At 41.1% G+C, this 19397-nt stretch overlaps 1 protein-coding gene across 5 annotated transcripts in view; it reads right to left on the bottom strand.

Annotated features, from left to right (window-relative positions):
- The window catches only part of ATP2B1 (ATPase plasma membrane Ca2+ transporting 1), a 61687-nt gene extending 60354 nt beyond the window's left edge, over positions 1-1333 (bottom strand). For 3 of the 5 annotated variants that reach the window (XM_088532911.1, XM_088532914.1, XM_088532915.1), the window contains exon 1: positions 1152-1233. The gene's annotated coding sequence lies outside the window, so the exon portion shown is untranslated. Of the gene's footprint in view, positions 1-948; positions 1015-1151; positions 1234-1299 lie in introns of those variants that run through there. The other 2 variants (XM_088532912.1, XM_088532913.1) reach the window with 2 other exon arrangements.
- Positions 1334-19397: the final 18064 nt, after the last annotated feature.

Below are 19397 nucleotides of genomic sequence, written 5' to 3'. Positions count from 1 at the left end.
CCAGAGCAGCAGCGCGAGGCAGAGCACGAGCCTTACCAGCCACTCTGAGGCAATACACAAGAAGGAAGCCCCACGGAATTAGGGATTCCGTATGGAACAGGCATTTAAGGCTTCTGCGATGGACAGGTTAGAGCAGCAAGCAAAAGGAGAAGAAAAAAAATTGAAAAAAAAACAATATATATTGTTCCTGTGCTTCTTTCTCCGCAATCCTCGTGCCAGGAAGAAATACAAACGCGGTGCAGCAAACGCGGGGCGCTCGCAGCTCCGCGGCGCTGCTCGCGGCGGGCCCCGCTCCGGGCTCCCCTGCAGCTACGCGGATTAATCACTCACCAGGCTCCGCCGAGCCCCGCTTCGCGAGAGCCTCCTCTGCACCCCGCACCACCGCTCCGATCTACGCGAGCAAACGTAGCATTTCCTTTTTTTTTTTTTTTTTTTTTTTTTTGGTCGTTTTCCCCGTTTTTTTCGCCGCAATCCCCGAGCGGTTCGGCAGTCCCGGGCGGGGGCGGCAGCAGCAGCCGCGCGCCCCGCTCCGCGCTGCGGGAGCAGGAGGAAGCGGGGAGGCAGCTCCGTGCGGCAGCCGCCGCCGCGGAGGCACCGAGCGCTGCGCGGCGGCCGCCGGTGCCCGGGCCCGCTCACGTGGTGCCGCATCCAAAGGTTAGAGGCACCATTTGGCGGAGGGCGACGCCGCCCCGGGGCGCGGGAGGAGGGGGGCCCGGGGGACACGCAGCCCCGCGGGCTCCCGCCTCCCACGCGCGCCGGCGGCCGCAGCATCCCCGCCCGCAGCGGCACCGAAACAACAACAGCCGCCCCCCGCCGGCGCCCGCCGCTACCCTCAAGGTCACGGCGCGGGGCAGGTGCGCGCCGCGCTCACCTCGCCGCGGCGCCCCCGCCACCGGCCCCGCCGCGCGGCACCTGCCCGGCCCTGGGGGCGCCGCGGCCGCCTCTTACCTCGGCAGCCGGGACGAGGCGCCCGGGGAGCCGCCGCCGCTGCCCGCAAGGTCCCGGCGCTGCCCGCGCAGGGAGGGAGGGAGGGAAGCGGGGAGCGGGCTGGGGAGGGGGCCGCGGCGCGGGGAGAGCCGAGCAGGAGGAGCAGGAGGAGGAAGGGGGGGTGGGGGGACGCGCCGCCCGCCCCGCCCCCGCCGCCGCCTCACCGGGCAGGAGCGCGGCTCGCGCCGCCGCCTCACGGCCGCTGCCCCCTACCCGGGCGGGCAGCGCCGCCGAGTAACCGCTACGGGCGCCGCAGGGCGGAGCGAGCCCGAGGAGCCGCCGCCGGAGCCGCCGCCGCGCTCGCTCACTCACTTGTGCGCTGCCCGCCGCGCCGCCCCCTCCTCGCGCCGCGCCGCAACCGCCGCCGCCCGCGCCCCCCTCACCGCCTGCGGCGCCCCGGCCACGTGACGGCCCTGCCGGGGAGCGGAGCGGAGCGGAGCGGGGGGGGTCCCGCCGCGCGGCCGCTTCAATGGGGGCGGGGGAGGTGCCGCCGAGGGGCGCGGTCGCGCGGCGGGGGGGAGGGGGCGTGGCCTCGGCTCTGCCCGCCCCCCGCCGCCAGTGGCGGGCGGGCGCGTGACGCGCTTGTTTCCATGACGTCGGCGGGCGGGGCGGGCGCGTTTGACGGAGCCCGGCGGGCTCCGGGGGTCGCTGCCGGCGCCGCGCGCGGCCGCCCCTGCGCGGCGGGCGGGAGGCGGCGGGACCCGCGCGGCGGCGGCGCCGCCTCCGCAGCGCCCCGCAGGGCCCGCCCGCCCGCGCGCTCCGCCCCCGCCGCAGGGGCCGTTGGCGGCGGCCGTTGGCGGCCGTTGGGGCGCTGTGCCCCGCCGCCGCGGAGCGGGCGCGCGGCGGCAGCGTCCGGCGCCCCCGTGGCGGGGTAGGTGCGGGTCGGCGCTCACGACCCTCAGGGGTGGGCGATGCGCCGCCCTTCAGCCCCACATGGGGGACTGTGGAGACAGCGTTGCTTGGGGAGGGCGGGACACACACACCCCAATGCCTTCCCCCCTACCCGTTTATGCATAGCTTATTAATAATAAAAATGAGAACCCGCTCAGGTTTAGCCGTGGCAGACCTGGCACTGCGGCAGCGCCAGCAGCTCCTGCGGAGGAGAGGGGTGCGTAGCGGAGCTGTGCATGTCCTGCACCCGTGTGTGCCAGGCCTGCCTGCTGCTAGGGCCAGCAACGGAGAAATAACCGCCCGACCGAGCGGTCAGGGTGCAATGGAAGCTAATAACAAGCCTGGGAATGAAATTGGCTTCAGAAAAAAACACCCTCCGAGGCTTTTCCCAGTGCAGTAGGTCACCCTCATCAAGGAAAAACCTTCATACGTAAAACACATACAATTCTATATTTTCTCTGTTTTGTTTAGTGTTTTTCCCTGACATGCTGTTGGCTCCCCCCTTGGCCATTTCGCTAGAACGAATGGCCAGCAATGCTGCAGGCTGTCAAGGTCTTTAACCCACCATAAATACCCTCTTTCTCCGTAGTCAGTGCTCAAATCCCACTGCTATTAGAGCCAGTGCTGTAAAAGAAATGAAACAGAGAAGCTCGTGTGTCACTGTTGTTACAGATCTGGGATGTTACTGAGAGTAGGGAGTTAAGGCAGCAGAATGAAGTCAGCACAAAACAGCCCACAAGGACTGGCAAATAAATAAATCATCCTAAGTACATTATTATCGTGGCTTGCTTGAGCTTCATTGTCTCTCTCTTTCTTACCTGTATCCCTGTTACACTTTTCTCTTTGTTCAACCAAAGCAATCAAAAGAGGCTGTGAGCAGTAATTGGCTCCTGCCCTGTTTTGGAAGTTGCTAAAAATATTACGTTACCTCTGCATATCTGGAGGTCAACTGAAAAATCAAAATACTGAGGTAGACAAATCCTGCAAACTATTGAGATTCTTTTTTGCATTCCTTCCCAGAAGGGGAATATAAAGCTGTCTGAATATGCATAAAACAAGAAATTCTCTTACATTCTACCTGCAATTCAGCATCCTCATCTGCACTGATGGCTGTAGGCTTTCCTAGGCACTTGAAAATTGCATTTCCAGCCCTGTAAGACTGGCAGACATGTCCTGCACAGTTCTGTCATATCTCCTAGCTCTCAGGCAGACAAAATTAGCTTTGGTTAAGCTAAGATGATATGTTCAAGGCATTGCAATCTGGGTGCATGCCTGTACCTGCTTCATTCTGTCTTGGGGGAAGGTAGTTAGTCTGCACTTCAGTTCTTCATCTATGAAATGGGATAATTTGTTTCTATTTTGTTTGCAGGAATGAAGCAGGAGTAAAAGGGGTACATACCAAAACATTCTTCTGAGATAGTAGAGTTTGGTATAGTAGAGTTCGGTAGGTGGATGTGCTTTTTATGGAAAGGCACAAAATACTTATCATTTAATATTCCTCTTTGGCTAATTTACCAGGATAGCATAAAAACATGTGACATGAATTGAGTGAAAGTAAGAAGGAAAAATTCCTTGTAGCTCTAGAGAATATTCTGTGAATTCAAAATGTTTTTCACATGAGTCCTCTAGCTAAAATATTCTTCACAATTTTTGTGAGAATGTAGGCACTCCTCCTATTTCTAAAGGTTAGGACATCTAATTGAGTAACAGAAAACATTCCATGTAATTTAGGTCATCGATCATACAAAGCCACCAAAAATAAAATACACAAAGGAATATTTGTGGAGATAGTTCATTTAACTTTTGAGGAAACATTACTATTTCAGGAAAATTCAGTGCGGTTTGGAGGCAATTTGGAAAGGCCAGATTTGACAAATCAATGACATTGCTCTAGCTCATTCTGTGACCAACATGGTAATGACAGAAGTATCATACATTTTTTTACAGAGACAGAAAATGTGTCACAGAGAATTTAAGTGGCTTGGCTGAATCTGATATATTTACCGGCAGGCTTTTAGTATAAAGAGCATGAGTTTGAGCATTTGGATCATTGCAATGTGGTCAACAGTGAGTAAAGTGGTCAAGACCTGAGTGACCACCTCACCATTCTGTTCAAGCTGGGAACCTCTTGGCAAACTTGCATGATGAGCTTGACCCAAGAAGAGAAAAGAGAGAACACTTTTTTTTTTTTTCCAGTTTGTGCATGGATCAAAATTTGTTAGATTTTGAAGCTGTTTTTCCTGACTATGCTGTGAGCGCTATCCCTGTTCAAACGGTGCCAATATAGCAATAGGTGTAATCAAGGCCTTTTTAGACTTCATATAACGGCACAGCATGCCGAAATTGTAAAAAATTAGGAGAATGTTTGCATTCAAACATGGTGCAACAAATGGCCACATATTCTACCATTTTTGCCTAGAAAAACTTTTACCAGTCTAGCTACATATCTTTCAGTCAACTTTCTCAGTCCAGTACTGCGCTTCACACCCACTCACACACAGGCCATTCCAGTCAAGAGTCCTGCTCCTCCTGTGCTCCTGGCTGGAGCTCTGCAGCAATTTGCTGCAATGCCTTCCATTAAGGCCGTGTCTTATGTGGCAATATCCTGTATCATAACAGATTGGTCAATATGTTGACTAAATGACCAAACAATCTGTCTCTGAAAACAATTGACCTCTCTTTTTGTCTTGTAGGTGTCATGATAACCGGATTGCTCTATCATCCACACATTCAGTTTAACAACGCCCTTGTGAAACAAAGCAAACTCACCCAATTTATCCTGAAATCAAATTTACCCCACCCTTAGGAAAGAATCTTATCCACAAACATCCATAAACTGAGCAGCTCAAAATTCTTCTCTTGACTGTTCAGGAACTCAGGATTTGTGCATAGTATGTTTACATCAGTGAATATATATGATAATCTAAAATATTTTAAGTTTAGTGCTCGCTTTCATTTCTGTCACAAAAGATTTTTTTTATAACTATTCTTTCTTTTAGTTTTATATTCTGTCACTGTGATAATGCACAGTCAGGAGGGTGAGAAATGAGAAAGAAGTAAAATAAAAGAACAAGAGAAAGGAATGGTTGTTACACAAATCACTTTTTTTTCACGTGAGTCAAAATACACCAAAACTGGACTTCATATGCTCACTCTTTCTTCTTTTCACATTCTTTTCAGGCACTGCCACTGCACAGTGTTATTACAGCCAGTCCAGATAAAAGAGTACAAAGATACTTAGTGAACAACGGCGCAAAGTCTACATTCAAAGAAAAAACAGCAAAGCATAAAATCCTGGAATTGACAGAGACGCTGACCCTGTAAAGGACTTGGATTAGGCATGAGAGAGACAAGAAAAAGAGAGCAGGGTGGGATAACCATACTTTACACTGAGCAGGAAATAACATGTTTGGGAGGCTTTTCAGGAGAAATATATAAAATAAAAGCAAGCGCCAGTGCAGTGAGACAGTAGTGCTATGGCTACCTCTTAAAAAGTGAGAAATGTCTGGTGAATGAATGTGTGCTGTTACTCTGCAAACAGTGTGCTGCCCCAAATGACATACTGTGAGCACCCAGCTACTCCCATTTCTGTGAGTTTTTCAGTGTGGCACTTCCCTGTTTTTGAAGCGTTCCTCTTTTACTTCCCTCGCCCCCCATGGATGTTTAGCCTTGTTACTTACTGCTTGAATTCCAAAAGGATGGCAATAGTCCCAAGCAAGGCTGTCCTGGAGACAATTAGGTCCAGCACACTGCAAGAGTTGTTAAAAATAACACTGCTGTTACCCATCTCCCAAGAACTGCCGTTAGCCGTCACACATTCCCGTCTGTCTCTGGTGTAGATACGTATTGCCCAGGCAGCACGGCTATCATCCCAAGATTTAAAACATGGGAATATCTACTATACATTCCGAAGTCCAATAGTGCTTTTGGGGAGCTCATGGTATGTAGAATTTGGTACTGAAATGCAAAAGGTTAGTTAGTTTGGACTACACTACTGTGGATGACTTCAATTGTGTTGCTTTTTGAGGCTTCGTAATGCTGTACTTTTATGAAGAAGATGGTGGTCTTGCCTTTAGGAGTATATAGTCAGCTAATGTTAATTCATGAAGCTGTATTGATTTCAGTGATTGCATGGGCCTGTGCCAGTTTGTGCTGACTGAAAATGTGGTTTGTAAAATTTTATTTTGAGATACGCTGCTCAGTGATCAAATTACAAATATTTTGTTTACTTTTCCTTCCCCCCTCCCCTTTCAAGAGATAAAAAAAATACAAATAAGCAATCTCTCTGAGGCTAACATCAACATCACTGACCAGCCTGAATCATGCTACTGACTCACAGAAATCAGTACTAGCAGGACTAAATATAGCCCCCTCCCCTCTCTCGTCAGTGCTGGCTAATTGTCTTGAGCAGGACAATAAATTTTCTCTTATCCATGCTACTTCAAAGTCCTTTGGATAAGAAAATAGATAATTCAGTTAAGCCTTGGATTCCTTCAGCAAACATTAGCATTTCTGCCCCTTGGCAATTGTTCAAGATGGTTTTGAAACATTTAAGAGTCATTAGAGCTAATAGCTCCCATTCTGAATTTCCTTCAAGGAAAAGTATCAGAAGAAAAAGGCACTACCTTATTCCTGCGTCCTTAATCAAGAATTAATCATTCAAGTCATAAACAATAATAGTAACATACTTGAATAAATTATTGGTCTTTGTTGATCAGATGCAGTTCCTAATCATCTTGGCTGCTTTTAAGATATTAAAGATACCTAAAGTACCATTTTTGAATATTAATAACAACCTATTATGCATACACAGAGTTTGAAACTCTGGGCTCAGCTGTGCAAGCCTTATTCAGGAATAATTGTTTCTTGATTAGGAATCACAGATCTGAAGATTAGATGTGTCAAGATCTAAATTTGTTTATCTTTGGAAATGTGTCGATATGCAATATATAGTATTAAAACCTTAAATCATTGTATAGAGTGGTATAAAATACAGAAAAGGTATTTCATAAAGTGCTTATATATGTGTATATATAAATTCAAGCATGTTTAGAGTACTTAAGTGTGGATTATGGTCAGAGTAAGGAAGTGTCAACTGGGGAATTGTCTCTGTTATCATGTAATACTACAACTATATATACTCAGATTAGTGTGAGCAATCTTTTTAATATATTTTAGAATATTTCTATACAGTTATCAGCTAATAAAAATAAGGGAAATTAAAATACTTCTTGTGGCATTGACTATATTCCTATTATGCGGGAGGGATCAATAGGATTTTCCTGTGCCTAAGTCCTCTCTTGTCAATTAGATGACATGTCAGCCATGTATTGAACCAGCAGAGTTTAAATATATCATGTTGTGGGCATTCCTAGTAATAGGGCTGCTGCATGTTTTGTATCAGTAAAGGCAATTTAGTTGAGGAGAGAACTGGATTAAAAGGTATATAAAAATCTTGTAAGTAATAGCAGCTGAAACACTGACAATTTTATAATCTTTGTTTCTGACTGACTTCAGTGAAAGTTCCACATGCTTAGTAGTTACTAACAGCTATGTTTCTAAAAATATCGTGTATTATTTAAAAGCATCTCAAAATTAATCTTTGTAAAGGACTTATAGGTCTACTCAGCTTTAGATATAGATTTAAATCTTAAATATCTTAATATTTTTTTCGCAGCTTTGTGATAAGAAAGCCATGTCTGTTTTGTTGTTACAGTTTACAGAGTCTTTCAATTTCAAGGCCTCAAGACTTAGCAGTGGCTTTCAAACTGGAGGCTGTTATGAAAGGTTACAAATAGTCTACCAGGATAGACTAAAAGGGCCAGAGCTGATCTGTAGGACTGAATTCAGGACTGAATTCAGTAGTATGTGCTACTAAACTCCTAACGCATGGTTTCCTTTACAGCATATTTAATGGTCTGTAAAATCTTTAAGGATTGGTGATGATCCAGTGGTCTGAACCATCTGAGAAGCCCTGTCCCAGCATATGTGTGCCGTCATGTGGGGGAGACTCAAATAAAGCTCAGCTGGAATCACCTCTCTCTGTCCCCTGCTCTGGACTAAGGATAATACAGGAGAAGCCTTTGTTTCATAAGGCAGGTGGTACTAGGACCCTCGAGGTTTGTCCTTCTCTTCTGTACGTAGAGAAATGTGCAGAGGGGCCTTAGTTGAGGACTGAGTCAGATACTGCAGTTTCAGGCACGATCAAAGCAGGGGGTTTTGGATCCTTTAGAGATCTTCTCATAGGACTTTCCCATCCTCGTGCAGAGGGCTGAACCACACACATTCTTCTACCCTCCTTTGTTCCTATGCATAACTTCTTTTGCCTCTTCTCCTTTTATGCGCTCAGTCCTTCACTTTGCGAAAGCTTTAGCTTATTTTTTCTTCCTCAGTAACACCTTTCCCACAATTCTTGCCAAACAAAACAGAACCCAGGAACATCCCATGGAACTAATGCATCAGATGATTAACTTGCACTGTTTGTGCTGTTGGTGTGTGGTTTTCCTCCTCTGCACCCCGATGGGCCTGTCAGTAGGGTGAGATTGATTTGCCCTAATATAGGCATCTAAAATGAGCACATCTAAATCTATGCTAGTAACTCCAGGCTCCTTTTATAGTCAATAGTGAGCAACTGGCACCTCCAGAAGGCAATATATCATCCTAAGATTAATGTCTGGGATGATTCTGCAGTTGTCTGTTTTTCTCCATTAATTATGAAGGGAAACAAGGGTGAGTAGTGTAGATATAAATGTCTCACTCTTTGTAAGTTAAAAATAGATAATTGAGGTGGACTTCTCTTTCAGACCACATATTTTTCCGGACCGTCTTCATCTTCGTGCCTTTATTTCAAGTGGCCACCGAACCAGACATTATATGCCAAGAACCTAAAAATAAGAAAACACTGTCTTAAGAGGACCAACTTTTAAAGCAGTCCACTGCTTGAGATTTTTAATTAGTGCAAGTGTTTTTCTAATTCACACCCTAATTTCTACTAACAACTTTTGGTAATTAAATCACAGAAACTGAACTGAATAGTCCTTGAACCACATGATCAAAAATAGCAACACAAATGAGGTATGTCAGATTCCAGTTGAAGGTAAGGAAAGGGTCACATTTGGAACATGAGGGGTTCTGATTCTTGGCTTTAATTCCATTGGCTTTGTAGTTAGTGGTCCTGGTTGACTCCGTTTAAACTAAACTCATTAAGTTAAGAGTAAGATTTGTGGTTCTATGTGGAACTGCCAGCACTTCCATAGCCTGTTTTGTGGATAGTGAAAAGACTTTCATACTTATAAAATTTAAGAAAATGTGAAAAGACTTTCACATTTATAAAATTTAAGAATATAGGAGTCAGTGACACAGAAAACTAAGCTCAGGTCATTCTAATCACTATATGTTTTCTTGCCTCTGACCTTATTGTTCTAGTTAGCTCTGAAATGCTCTGCCTAAGTACAGTGAAATATTAGCTCTCAGAAAAGTGTCCTGAGAATCCCCTTCAAAAATACAATGTAAGTTTGTGTAAAAAATGCATAGGTATACTTTCTTAAAAATAGAATTTGCTTTAAAATTAAACTGTAATAAAAATATGTACAGCTAAAACTCCAAGTCAGTATTACACAAAATAATAAAACTTTTGAAATAATGCGCTAACAGTAAAGTGTCTATAAATTCTGTGGATATTAGAAAATCTAGCCTGTTCTTCAAAATAAAATGGTCCTTTCCTTACTACTGCTCCTTCCCTTATGCATAGCCCCATCAACTTTAATTTTCTAGGACTAGTAAAAGCCATTAAAAGAAGCCATTAAAAAAAAGTTAACACTATCCAATCGTTTTATTTGGGATCCATGGAAAAAAATTTAAAAAGCCCAGTGGAAAACCGTAAGAAATGAAACCAGAAAGAGTTGATTAAGCCCTCTGAAACCAGAAAATAGGCAGCATTGTAAAGAGAAGTTTTTTTTTGTCCTTTCCTTTTTTCTAAATTAGACAGAAAACTACGTGAAGCATTTGGTTTGCAGACAAGCAAAACTAAGATAAAAACCCTCCCTTAAACACAGAATTCCAGGAAATAGAGCTACAATATTGATCTGTCCCATCCTGCAGCACTTTTGGTATTCAGGGTTGTTCGTTGGTGAGATACTGGTAATACTGAGGTAGGTAAGAACCAAGATAAGTTTTATCCTTCCTTCAAAATTTTGTGTTGAGGGCACAGGGTTTTGTTTGTTTGTTTTTTAATAGCTTACTATAATATTCCTATTTTCTCCTCTGTGTTTCACGTATTCTTATTTTTGTCCTTATGTTGAGTCCACAAAAGCAAATAAAATGGTGTGAGGGGAAGCAGTGAATGTAATGAATATCTGGTACCTACATTGGATGGGTTTTTTATTACTCTTTCACAAGCTCAAAATAGAAACACAAGCTTGGATTAAATTAAACTCGTGCATGCCTTTGGAGGGTTAGGACATATATTTCCTAAAAGAACTCGTGAAATGGAAATATATTGCTTGCATTGTATCAACATGCATCTCAGCATATTCATTGTTTTCCACTTTCAGTATTAAAAAGCATTTGCCAGAACTCCATTCTGTTCCCTTGAAATTTAAACATGCGCTTGTTTTTCGTTGCTGTGAGATAAAGGAATGTCTTTTACTTAATATATTTAATCTCTATTGCACTCCTGAAATACATCAAAGACCTATCTGATCTGAAGAATCACAGTGCATGTTGTTTTCAGCTGAGTTAAAGGATCAGCAAATATTTCAAACAGAAATCACTGCACAGGTCCATTTTATTCCTTGCTTAGGCTTCCCCACTTCTACCTGTTGTGAGGAAAAGAACTAAGTTCCTTTAGTGTTCTACTCTTTTAAGGAGTAGGATGGAGGGAGGGAAACAGAAAGTGAGTTAATAAGTCCTGGTCCCACACACCCCTGCTTAGCTACTAGTGGGTATACATTGGCCTATCCAAGAAGAAATACATTTGTTAATACTTCAAAGTAAAGAAAAGATAGAGAATGGGTCTTAAATATGGGCCTGTGAGTTACATAGTATCTAAGCTATTTAAATATGGAAAGGTGCAATATAGCATCTCCTGTTTTTTTATAGATCTGTCTTTAGAGTTACTGCATCAGTCTACAGGAACTAAAAAATAATTGTGCACAAACATACATACAAATAAGTTATCATATAAAATGTATGCTATTTGTATTCCAGTCCCTTTAATTTCTCTATTTTGAACCATCAACGAAATGCATAAATTCATTCAATTGGGTATAATAAACCAAAATTTATTTAAATTATGTTTTAGAGTTTTTTTATGATTAAATTGGTTATTTAATTTTTACACTATAGTCTGTATAAACATTGATGAAATGGTTTGTTTCTTCTTGGCTTTGGTCATGAGTTATTTTTTGTTTTGTTTTGTTTTTTAAGTGCCGACTCATGAGATTTCTGTATACTTCTTATACAATACTCTTCTTCCTTCCTGAAAAGGCTTATTTGTTCTCTATTTTTGGCTTGCTTTTGCATTGGTGTCTCTAGATAACAGATATTTAGCTGGTGACTGAATTATCTGCTTAATTAATACAACTATTTCAGCATAGTTACTGTGTTTTGCTATATACTAAATGTCTTGTTCTTCTATAATGCTCCTATGATATTATCCATACAATAAATTAATAATGATTTATCTCAAAACCCCCACATACATTTAGAATATATATTCAAGTTTTCCTGATGAAGGGGAAGTGTCGTGTTTCCAAACACAAACACAATAAAGAGTTAAAGTAGATATTTGTTTAAACTGAACATATTGACATATTGAGGTTCACAAGTCAAGCTAAAATAATGTTCGTGTACACTCATTGATAAGAAAATGTGATAACTTTTTACTGTAGTGAAAAAGAGGACACTCTTCTAGTGGATTATCCATACGATTTGTATCATTCACTAAATGCCAGGTTGTTTCTAGTTTAGTAGGTGTAGAAATGAAGCACTGTTTGCCCAGAATAAGCATGACAGGGTCAAGCTTCTGATAGTCTAAAGAAGAGCTTAGGGAAAGCTATTCTTGTCTTCTCTGGTGCTTGCTTTGCTCCATAGTTAATATTTCTACTAACAATAGGATTTATTCACTTTTAGAAATAGATGAAAAAATGAAGAAAACATGGATCAACAGTATATGAGTTTGTGCTCTATTTTTTAAAATTCTAGTTTTCTTAGCAAAAACTTATAATTCCTATTTTTAAAGATAAAATTTAATCTATGAACAGATATTAGTTTTACTTTAGTACACTCCAAGTTTCATATATTATTCAGTCATTGAATTTTACGAGATAATAACAGGGATACATCTTTATGCTTTGATATAATATAATTGCTACTCCCTATTTAATGATAGTAATACCTTGCAGTTAAACAATTTGCTTTACCCATACAAATGTTATATCCTTTTCTTTTTGTCCACTGAATTGCTGTCATTTCTCAGGTAAAAATATTTACATCTTTATCACTCTTTTATCCTTTTATTTTAAGCACATTTCTGTGTTTTCCTGAACCCTAGATGTTTGATATCAGTCCGACAGGCTTCAAGACATTTTGATTTGTAGTGTGATGACCTTTGGAAAAGAAGAACATCAGAAGGAAAAAAAAATAGTGTTGCCTTTAAAGACCTGAATAGGAAATAAATTGCCCTTCATAGCCAGTGTAAATCTCTGATGGTAATGCCTCTGAAGGATAACTATGAAAGATTTAAAAGAAGAGGAATTTAAGTTAATTTCCTGAACAATGTGTATGGTTATCTTTTTTTTGTCATACCCAACTTATAAAATACATTGTATGGTCTGTTACCTCACACTGCTTTTCAAGAATCCTTTCTGTAATGCAGTGTCAATACATCAAATCCACAGTGCTGCACCACTTGTGTAACAGTCTGAAGTGGTGGGGCAACTGAGTTGTGAAGTCACTTTACAATCTACCTGGCACAGAAAGACTTCTGTATATTTAAAATGTGTTTTTCAGAGAAACTCTCCTGTTTTATTGTTGTTGGCACTGCCTTGTACATAAAACACCCTTCTCTCAAGTGAATATTCTTGAGTATTTTTGAGAGTATTTCCCTTAGAAGAGGGAACTCACATAAAATGATAATGATAGCATTGATCAGCATCTCTTAAAATAAATCTCCTGAACTGTAGGAAATATGAAGTTGAAATGCTTGCAGGGAAGGCTCTCCTAAATATTATCTGGCAGATTTTTTTTTTTTTAATGCTATGGGGAAATTGGTGGTAAGGCCAGACTTAAATCATAATGCTCTAAATCTTAGAAATATGTGTCCAGTATGTGTTTTAGGAATGTGAGAGGAACAAACCGTGTTCTGCTAGAGCCTTATCTCTACTGAAAGCTTCCTCTGCTAAAGGTCAGAAGGAAAACTTTTCTCTATGTCTGTCTGAACATAACAGTTGGTTTATTTATAAATTCTTCACTCTTTATCTGTATCTATCGATATTCTTTGTTCTTCTGTAGCTGACAGGCAATGAACATACACACAAAAGCTCACCTTGCCTACTCTGGCTTAAAATCCTGGATAATGGCTAATGCATGTTCTTAATTAAGCTTTTCTACCTTTTGTTCATTTTTTGCTCAGCATACTCCATATTTCATCCAACTTTGTAAGACAGCGCTTCAGCCAAATGGCCTCTATGAGTAAGGCAGAAACATTTTTTATTTTCTAGGGCAATTAATTAGACATACACACTGTCACTCCCACACTTAAATTAATCTCCATATGTTCAGTTATCATAGGAAAAAATAAAGAAAAAGCTGAAGGGGCAACTCGTAACTACATCGCTGCAACATTTTTTTTTTCTGACATACAACTCTCTGTCAGCATATTGGGAATTCATAACCTCATTATTATATGCCTAACTAATCAGCACACCTCATAATTTCCATACAAACAATGGTCCCCTTGATTTTCATCAAATATTTAAGAAAGACAGAGGAAAAAAAATCCCGTTCATGAGACTTCATTATTTATATTAAATATAGAACAGTTACTATTTACTTACGAAGTTCTACTTCCAATTAAAATAGCACTTCTCAAGTTATTTGTTTTGTGATGTATTGTCTCTGGTTCATTTCATTTATTGTTTCACTTCCTTGCTAATTTGGAAAAGTCAATTCTTCTTCAGTGTTTTTACTAAATTGCCAAGGTTTTAATATGTCTTATTGAAACCCTTCTAGGTCACTTTTTAAATTAAGTGTTGTCTGGTGGGTGGCCTCACATTAAAAAAAAGAAAGAAAGAAAGAAAGTATATCTGAACCATGGAAGCACTTTAAAATGCAAAATGTTAACCGCTTGCAGCTAGCGAGATATGGAAATGTATACGACATAGCCAATATATCCCTAGTCTGATACAGTTTTTTGCTCTGTTTAACACCCCTGTGTTGTCAGGAATTAAAAATATTTCCAGCCAAAGCCATCACCTCTCAGCCCAGCATTTCAAGTGCAAAAGGCTGTCTGACTGCTCAGTATTTACAGGGCATGAGGCTTGACCATAAGGGCATGGACATGCACAGCTGTCCCCTCTTTCATCCTGATACACACCAAGTTCTAGGATGTTTCCCATATAATTCAGTCAGAGATAAAAAGCTTTTCTCTCCCACCTCTTGGAAGGAGTGAGATAATTGAACCCTTAACTTCATTTTGATCTAGCTCCTTACTGGGGCTGTTGAACTATGCCAGCACCATCATTCTTTGCTCTTCAGCACTTCAAGGCGTAGAAGGTACTTGAAAAAAACATAGTCTTAGGTCATTTTCAGTGTCTGCAAAGAAATCCAGATTAAAGAGGAAGGGATAATAACTAGCCCTTATGTAAAGGACTGTTTAATATCTCAGTCTCTTTGTTTACTTGACAAACAAAGTAAGGTGTGGGTGTTTTCTGCCTGCTTCTTAATTCCAGCTGGGTTATTCCCTATGCATTGCTTTCAGAGAGAAAAATGATGCAGTCACACCTGTGCTTTTCTTAACTGTCATTTCTCTTCCTCTCTCAAAATGATGTAAAGACCTACAAAACCTCTTCCAAAATGCTGAAACTCTCTCTGCAAATGGATCCTTAGTAAATGGAAATAGCTTCCCTCTGCTCCTCACCGTTGTTGCTGGGCCTGCACACCTCTTTAAGGCACCTACGAGGGTTCACAGGGCTCTATTGCTTTCTCATGGCACTTGTGGCATTTCTGAAAGAGGATGGACTGTCTGCAGCCCGAGTTTGCTCTTTCAAGGAGATTGGAAAAGGGATTTGGAACTTAATCAGAAGTACTCAAAGGGTGACCCTTCTCCCTTTCTTCCTCCCACCTTCCCTTTCTCTTCCTCCCTTCATTTTTCCCTTTCACAGAACCACTAGGAATTTCAGGGAGATTTCTGAATTCACTGTAACCACATAACTAGATATTAAAAGAATTGTCCTTCTGTGTAAGGGCAACAAAACAGGAGTTCAGTGGAGAAATTTCCATGGAAACAATAGTTCAGTGACAATGAAAAATATTTCTCAGCACAATTCACTAAAAATAACTTCAGAAATTACAGAATTGGACTTTTTTTATTGATAGCGTGGCAGGCAAAAACATTTTATACACCATCTAGAGCATAATACGTTTCATCCTGTGTTCCTAATTCCTGAGCAGGATTCCTTTACATTTCCCAGCCTGCTTTTTAAAACATCTTCTGAAGGAATGTATTCTTATTGAACTGGATATAGAGATTACAAAGCAAGGGGGCTACACTGTCTGCCTGGTTGCTTCCACTTTCCAAATTCTAACATCAATGCTCTTTCCTAGCATACAAATATCAGTTGTATGTGAAAAGAGCAAGCAGCTCCAATGTCCATATTCTCTGCTATAGCAAGAAAGCTCTGTCTTCTCTTGCCTTGCCTGCAATTTTACAAGAAAGCAAAACTGATTGGCAGTTCGTGTGCAAGGTACACTCGAATGGTTAAATTGGATAAGCAGTGCTCCTTTGCAAGAACTATCGCCATATGGGATATGCTTGTTACTTTGTCACTGAGCTTATGAAACTGCCTTTGGTAGCTCAGTTTTCTGTTATCTACAATAGTCATATGTGCCTTTTTCTTTTTTTTTCCTTTTTTAATGAACTTATTTTTTCAAGTAGAAATATGATGTCTGGATAGCTGTCTGGATAGCTAATAGCTGGTGGATACTGGTTGAAGTTATAAGGTGCGTGTGCAAGTGAGTTGTCTGTGGACTGCAGCTCTTATGTCTGCAAGACCATGCTTTGTTTTCCAACAGATTTTCACTTTTCAAAAAAAAAATTGATTAAATTGTCTATATAAAGCTGTTCAGCTAACTGAAATATCCTAGCTGTTGGTGGAAGAGTTATCTTCTTTGAAGTAGGACCATACAGACCGATATATCATAAGAAGATAAGCTCCAGCATGGTTTTGTGATCATCTGTTTGGGCTTGTCTGACAGACAGACCAGAAGTTTTGAAAGGGGAGGAGCTAAGGTAAATACGTTTACTTTTCCATTTTTTGGCGGTCTAATTGAGCAAATTATCTACATGAGAATTTTGAAAGAAGATGAAATATTCCCTTCCTTTTGCTGATTGCTGCAAGACCTTGGGGGTCTTCCAAGATGAACAAGTTTAGAAGTCCTGTTATTTATTTAACAGAAGTCCTATTATTAATGTTTATTTATTGCTTTAAAAATAACCTTTGATTATCTGTGTTTCGCTTTTCAAGTAAATGCAACTGTATGTTTAAAATGGTCATAGAGAATGTCCAAAATTATGATGGTAGTTGGAAGTGGACCCAAAACAGTCATAGCAGGATTCTGGTCTGTATTCTGCCAGGATTTTGAGAAATCCTCATATTGAAAAGTAGTGCTTAAATTCTGTTAAGATTTTGAAGGACTTAACATGCGAATCTGTGACTGAATCTCCTCACACATGTCTTCTCTGAGAAGTTTGACTGAAAGAACAGATTGGAGGGACAGGACACGCTCCTTATTTATAACTTTGAGGTAGAATGAACACAGTAGCTGAGATCCCTTAATGTGGCCAGTCCAGACGTACAAAGAAGATGAAACCTGGCTTAAAGGGAATTTCTAGGTGAAGTAAGGAGAGCATGAAGCCTTCTTTGCCAATCTGCAGAGTTTTGTGGCTGACAAAATGAGTGGGCGTAAACCATCCACTTTATGGAAAATGCTTCTAGTGTATTAGCAGTCTTTTCTGACATAGCAAACTATTTTTAAAACTAGTTGTAATATACAGGTCTTAACATACAGACCAGGTTTTTATTGGGTTGGGTTGAGTTGGGTGAGGATGCTCAGCAGCACTGACCAGCTCCCAAGGGCTGGAAGTGTCTCTGAGGTGTGAGGCACCGACTTGCAGATTGTGGAGACTCAGCTAACCCAGTGCATGTTCTCAGAGAGCACCCTGAGGGAAAACCTACCCCAAACTCAGACTGTCATGCTGGAAGAGCCGCCTTTTAACAAAAGCTAGGTGATTAAGTGTCACCCGTCTATGTGATGTGTCTAAGGGGATTTCAGCCTGCATCTTCCTGGTGAAAATCTGAAGATCAAACTATAGGATATTGAGCTGGGTTTTTGCAGCCTCTCTTGATGAAAGATAGAGAAAAGTAACTGTGAGAAAACAGTGTTCACATAAGTAAGGTGACATCCAGGATCTTATTGGCTTCAGTGAATACCTGGATACACACTGTGACTCTGATAAGGAGGGCTCCTTCTGCTTAGGCTATTCCAGTTCTTTGGCTCATCAGCTCTTTTCACAAAGGATGTGAGGCTTTCCTTATGCTGTATTTACCAGGAGCGAAACTAGATTCTGTTCTTTTCAAGAGAAGAGAGAAATTCCTCTCTTTGAAGTATTTAAGTATATAGCCAACGAATTTGGGATAGGTTATTTGTTTCTGCGCTGTTTATAAGTTTTCAGTTGTTTCATTAAAAACAAAAGAAAATTGACAAAGGGTTTAGACTAATCTAAAGAAAAGGACTGCAAGCTCTGTTAAACCTTCTCCTTTGACAACAGATGTTGCTTGAGTGAGACTTAGAGATCTAAGTCTCATCAACATAGAAAAATATTGAAAGTTGTCCCTGTGCCACTCAACAGTTGGTTAGCTCTTCAGGTACTGGCAGCATTCAGAGCCTTAGGGTAAACAAAGCTGCCAACATTTTAAACAGTGTTATCTATTTAGAACAGGCCTAATCAACGGTACTTAAAATGCTAGAGGCTGTCTGGGCTACAGGCCTTCTGTGTAAGATTTTAGGTATTGCCATAGCCTAGGGATTTATAAATCTTTTTTTTTTTTTTCACAGAAATCTGCTCCCAGAGGGTGGTGTCCACTCCAATGCCACTGGACAAGCCACATTTAGAAGCTGCCTTTACAGCCTGAAAATGTAGTAATATTTTAGTCACTGCATAACAGACTGACAAAATGGTAAGAAATTCAAGATATTCTGCAGGAATGCAGGAAGTGTCGTGCAATGGGCTGCGGAAAAAACTTGTGATCTTGATCCAGGAAGGAGACTATTTGAGAAGAATTGCTATCTGTGATATGCATGCAATGCACAAATCTTCTCTTAATGGCAACAAAACAAAAATTGCAGATATAAGAATTTCTTCTCTAGTTAAAAAATGGACAAATAAGTTTTTCTTCTTAATTTTTAAGCTAGATACCTAGCCAGATTCTGTCATCCATCCTTGGACTTAAGTTGAGTCAAAATGCACTTTAAAAATATTAAACTGTAGATGTATTATAACCTTTTAATTGTATTCAGTGGGTCCCATTTTTAGTTTCTGTGACCTAAATCAGAATTTGATCTTGTGAATGTTTACATATGGTGCTTTCCACTATAAATTACACACATTTTTTTGATAAACAATGTACTGCAAAGTGCAAACATCTTTCTAAAGTTCAGAGATATATAAAAAAAAAAAGATGTAAAGCATAGCTGGAAAACTTTGTAGTGTTTGGTATTACATGACATACATGACATAAAAATATAGCTAAATATAGGACTGTAGGGACAGAAAGCTTAATGAAGGCTCTAGGGTATTTTGGTGGCACCTTGACTGTCCATTTTACATTGTTTGCTTTGGGTTTGTCTTACCTTTTCTGAATATCCTGTTTTGGTATGTTTACAACTATATTTTGACATGGAATTATCAGAGTGTAGCCTTTAGAGTTTTTGATTGGACTTCATTCCTGGTTATTAACTGAGATTCTTGGGAAAACACTCCGTTCATTTTGGCAGATATTTTACTTCCAGATTTTAGGGTGGCATTCCTAAAACGTGAAGATTTGATCTTTGCAGAAATTGTCACTGACATTTTAGATTATTACTCTGCCATGTTCGAAGTACTGTAGATTTTGTCTTTTTTCTCCTTTCTAAATTTTATTTGTTGCTAAATCCCTAAACTACTGAACATTGTGTCACTGATTCTTTTATTCTATGTATTTTTGTGGTCTGACTAGATTTAGTTTGCTCATTGAAAACAG

The sequence above is a fragment of the Tinamus guttatus genome, unplaced genomic scaffold (genome assembly GCF_059628265.1).
Source record: "Tinamus guttatus ecotype Peru unplaced genomic scaffold, ASM5962826v1 Tinamus_guttatus_pri_ptg000472l, whole genome shotgun sequence".
NCBI classification, from domain to species: Eukaryota; Metazoa; Chordata; class Aves; order Tinamiformes; family Tinamidae; genus Tinamus; species Tinamus guttatus.
This window is presented reverse-complemented; position numbering and strand designations above follow the sequence as displayed.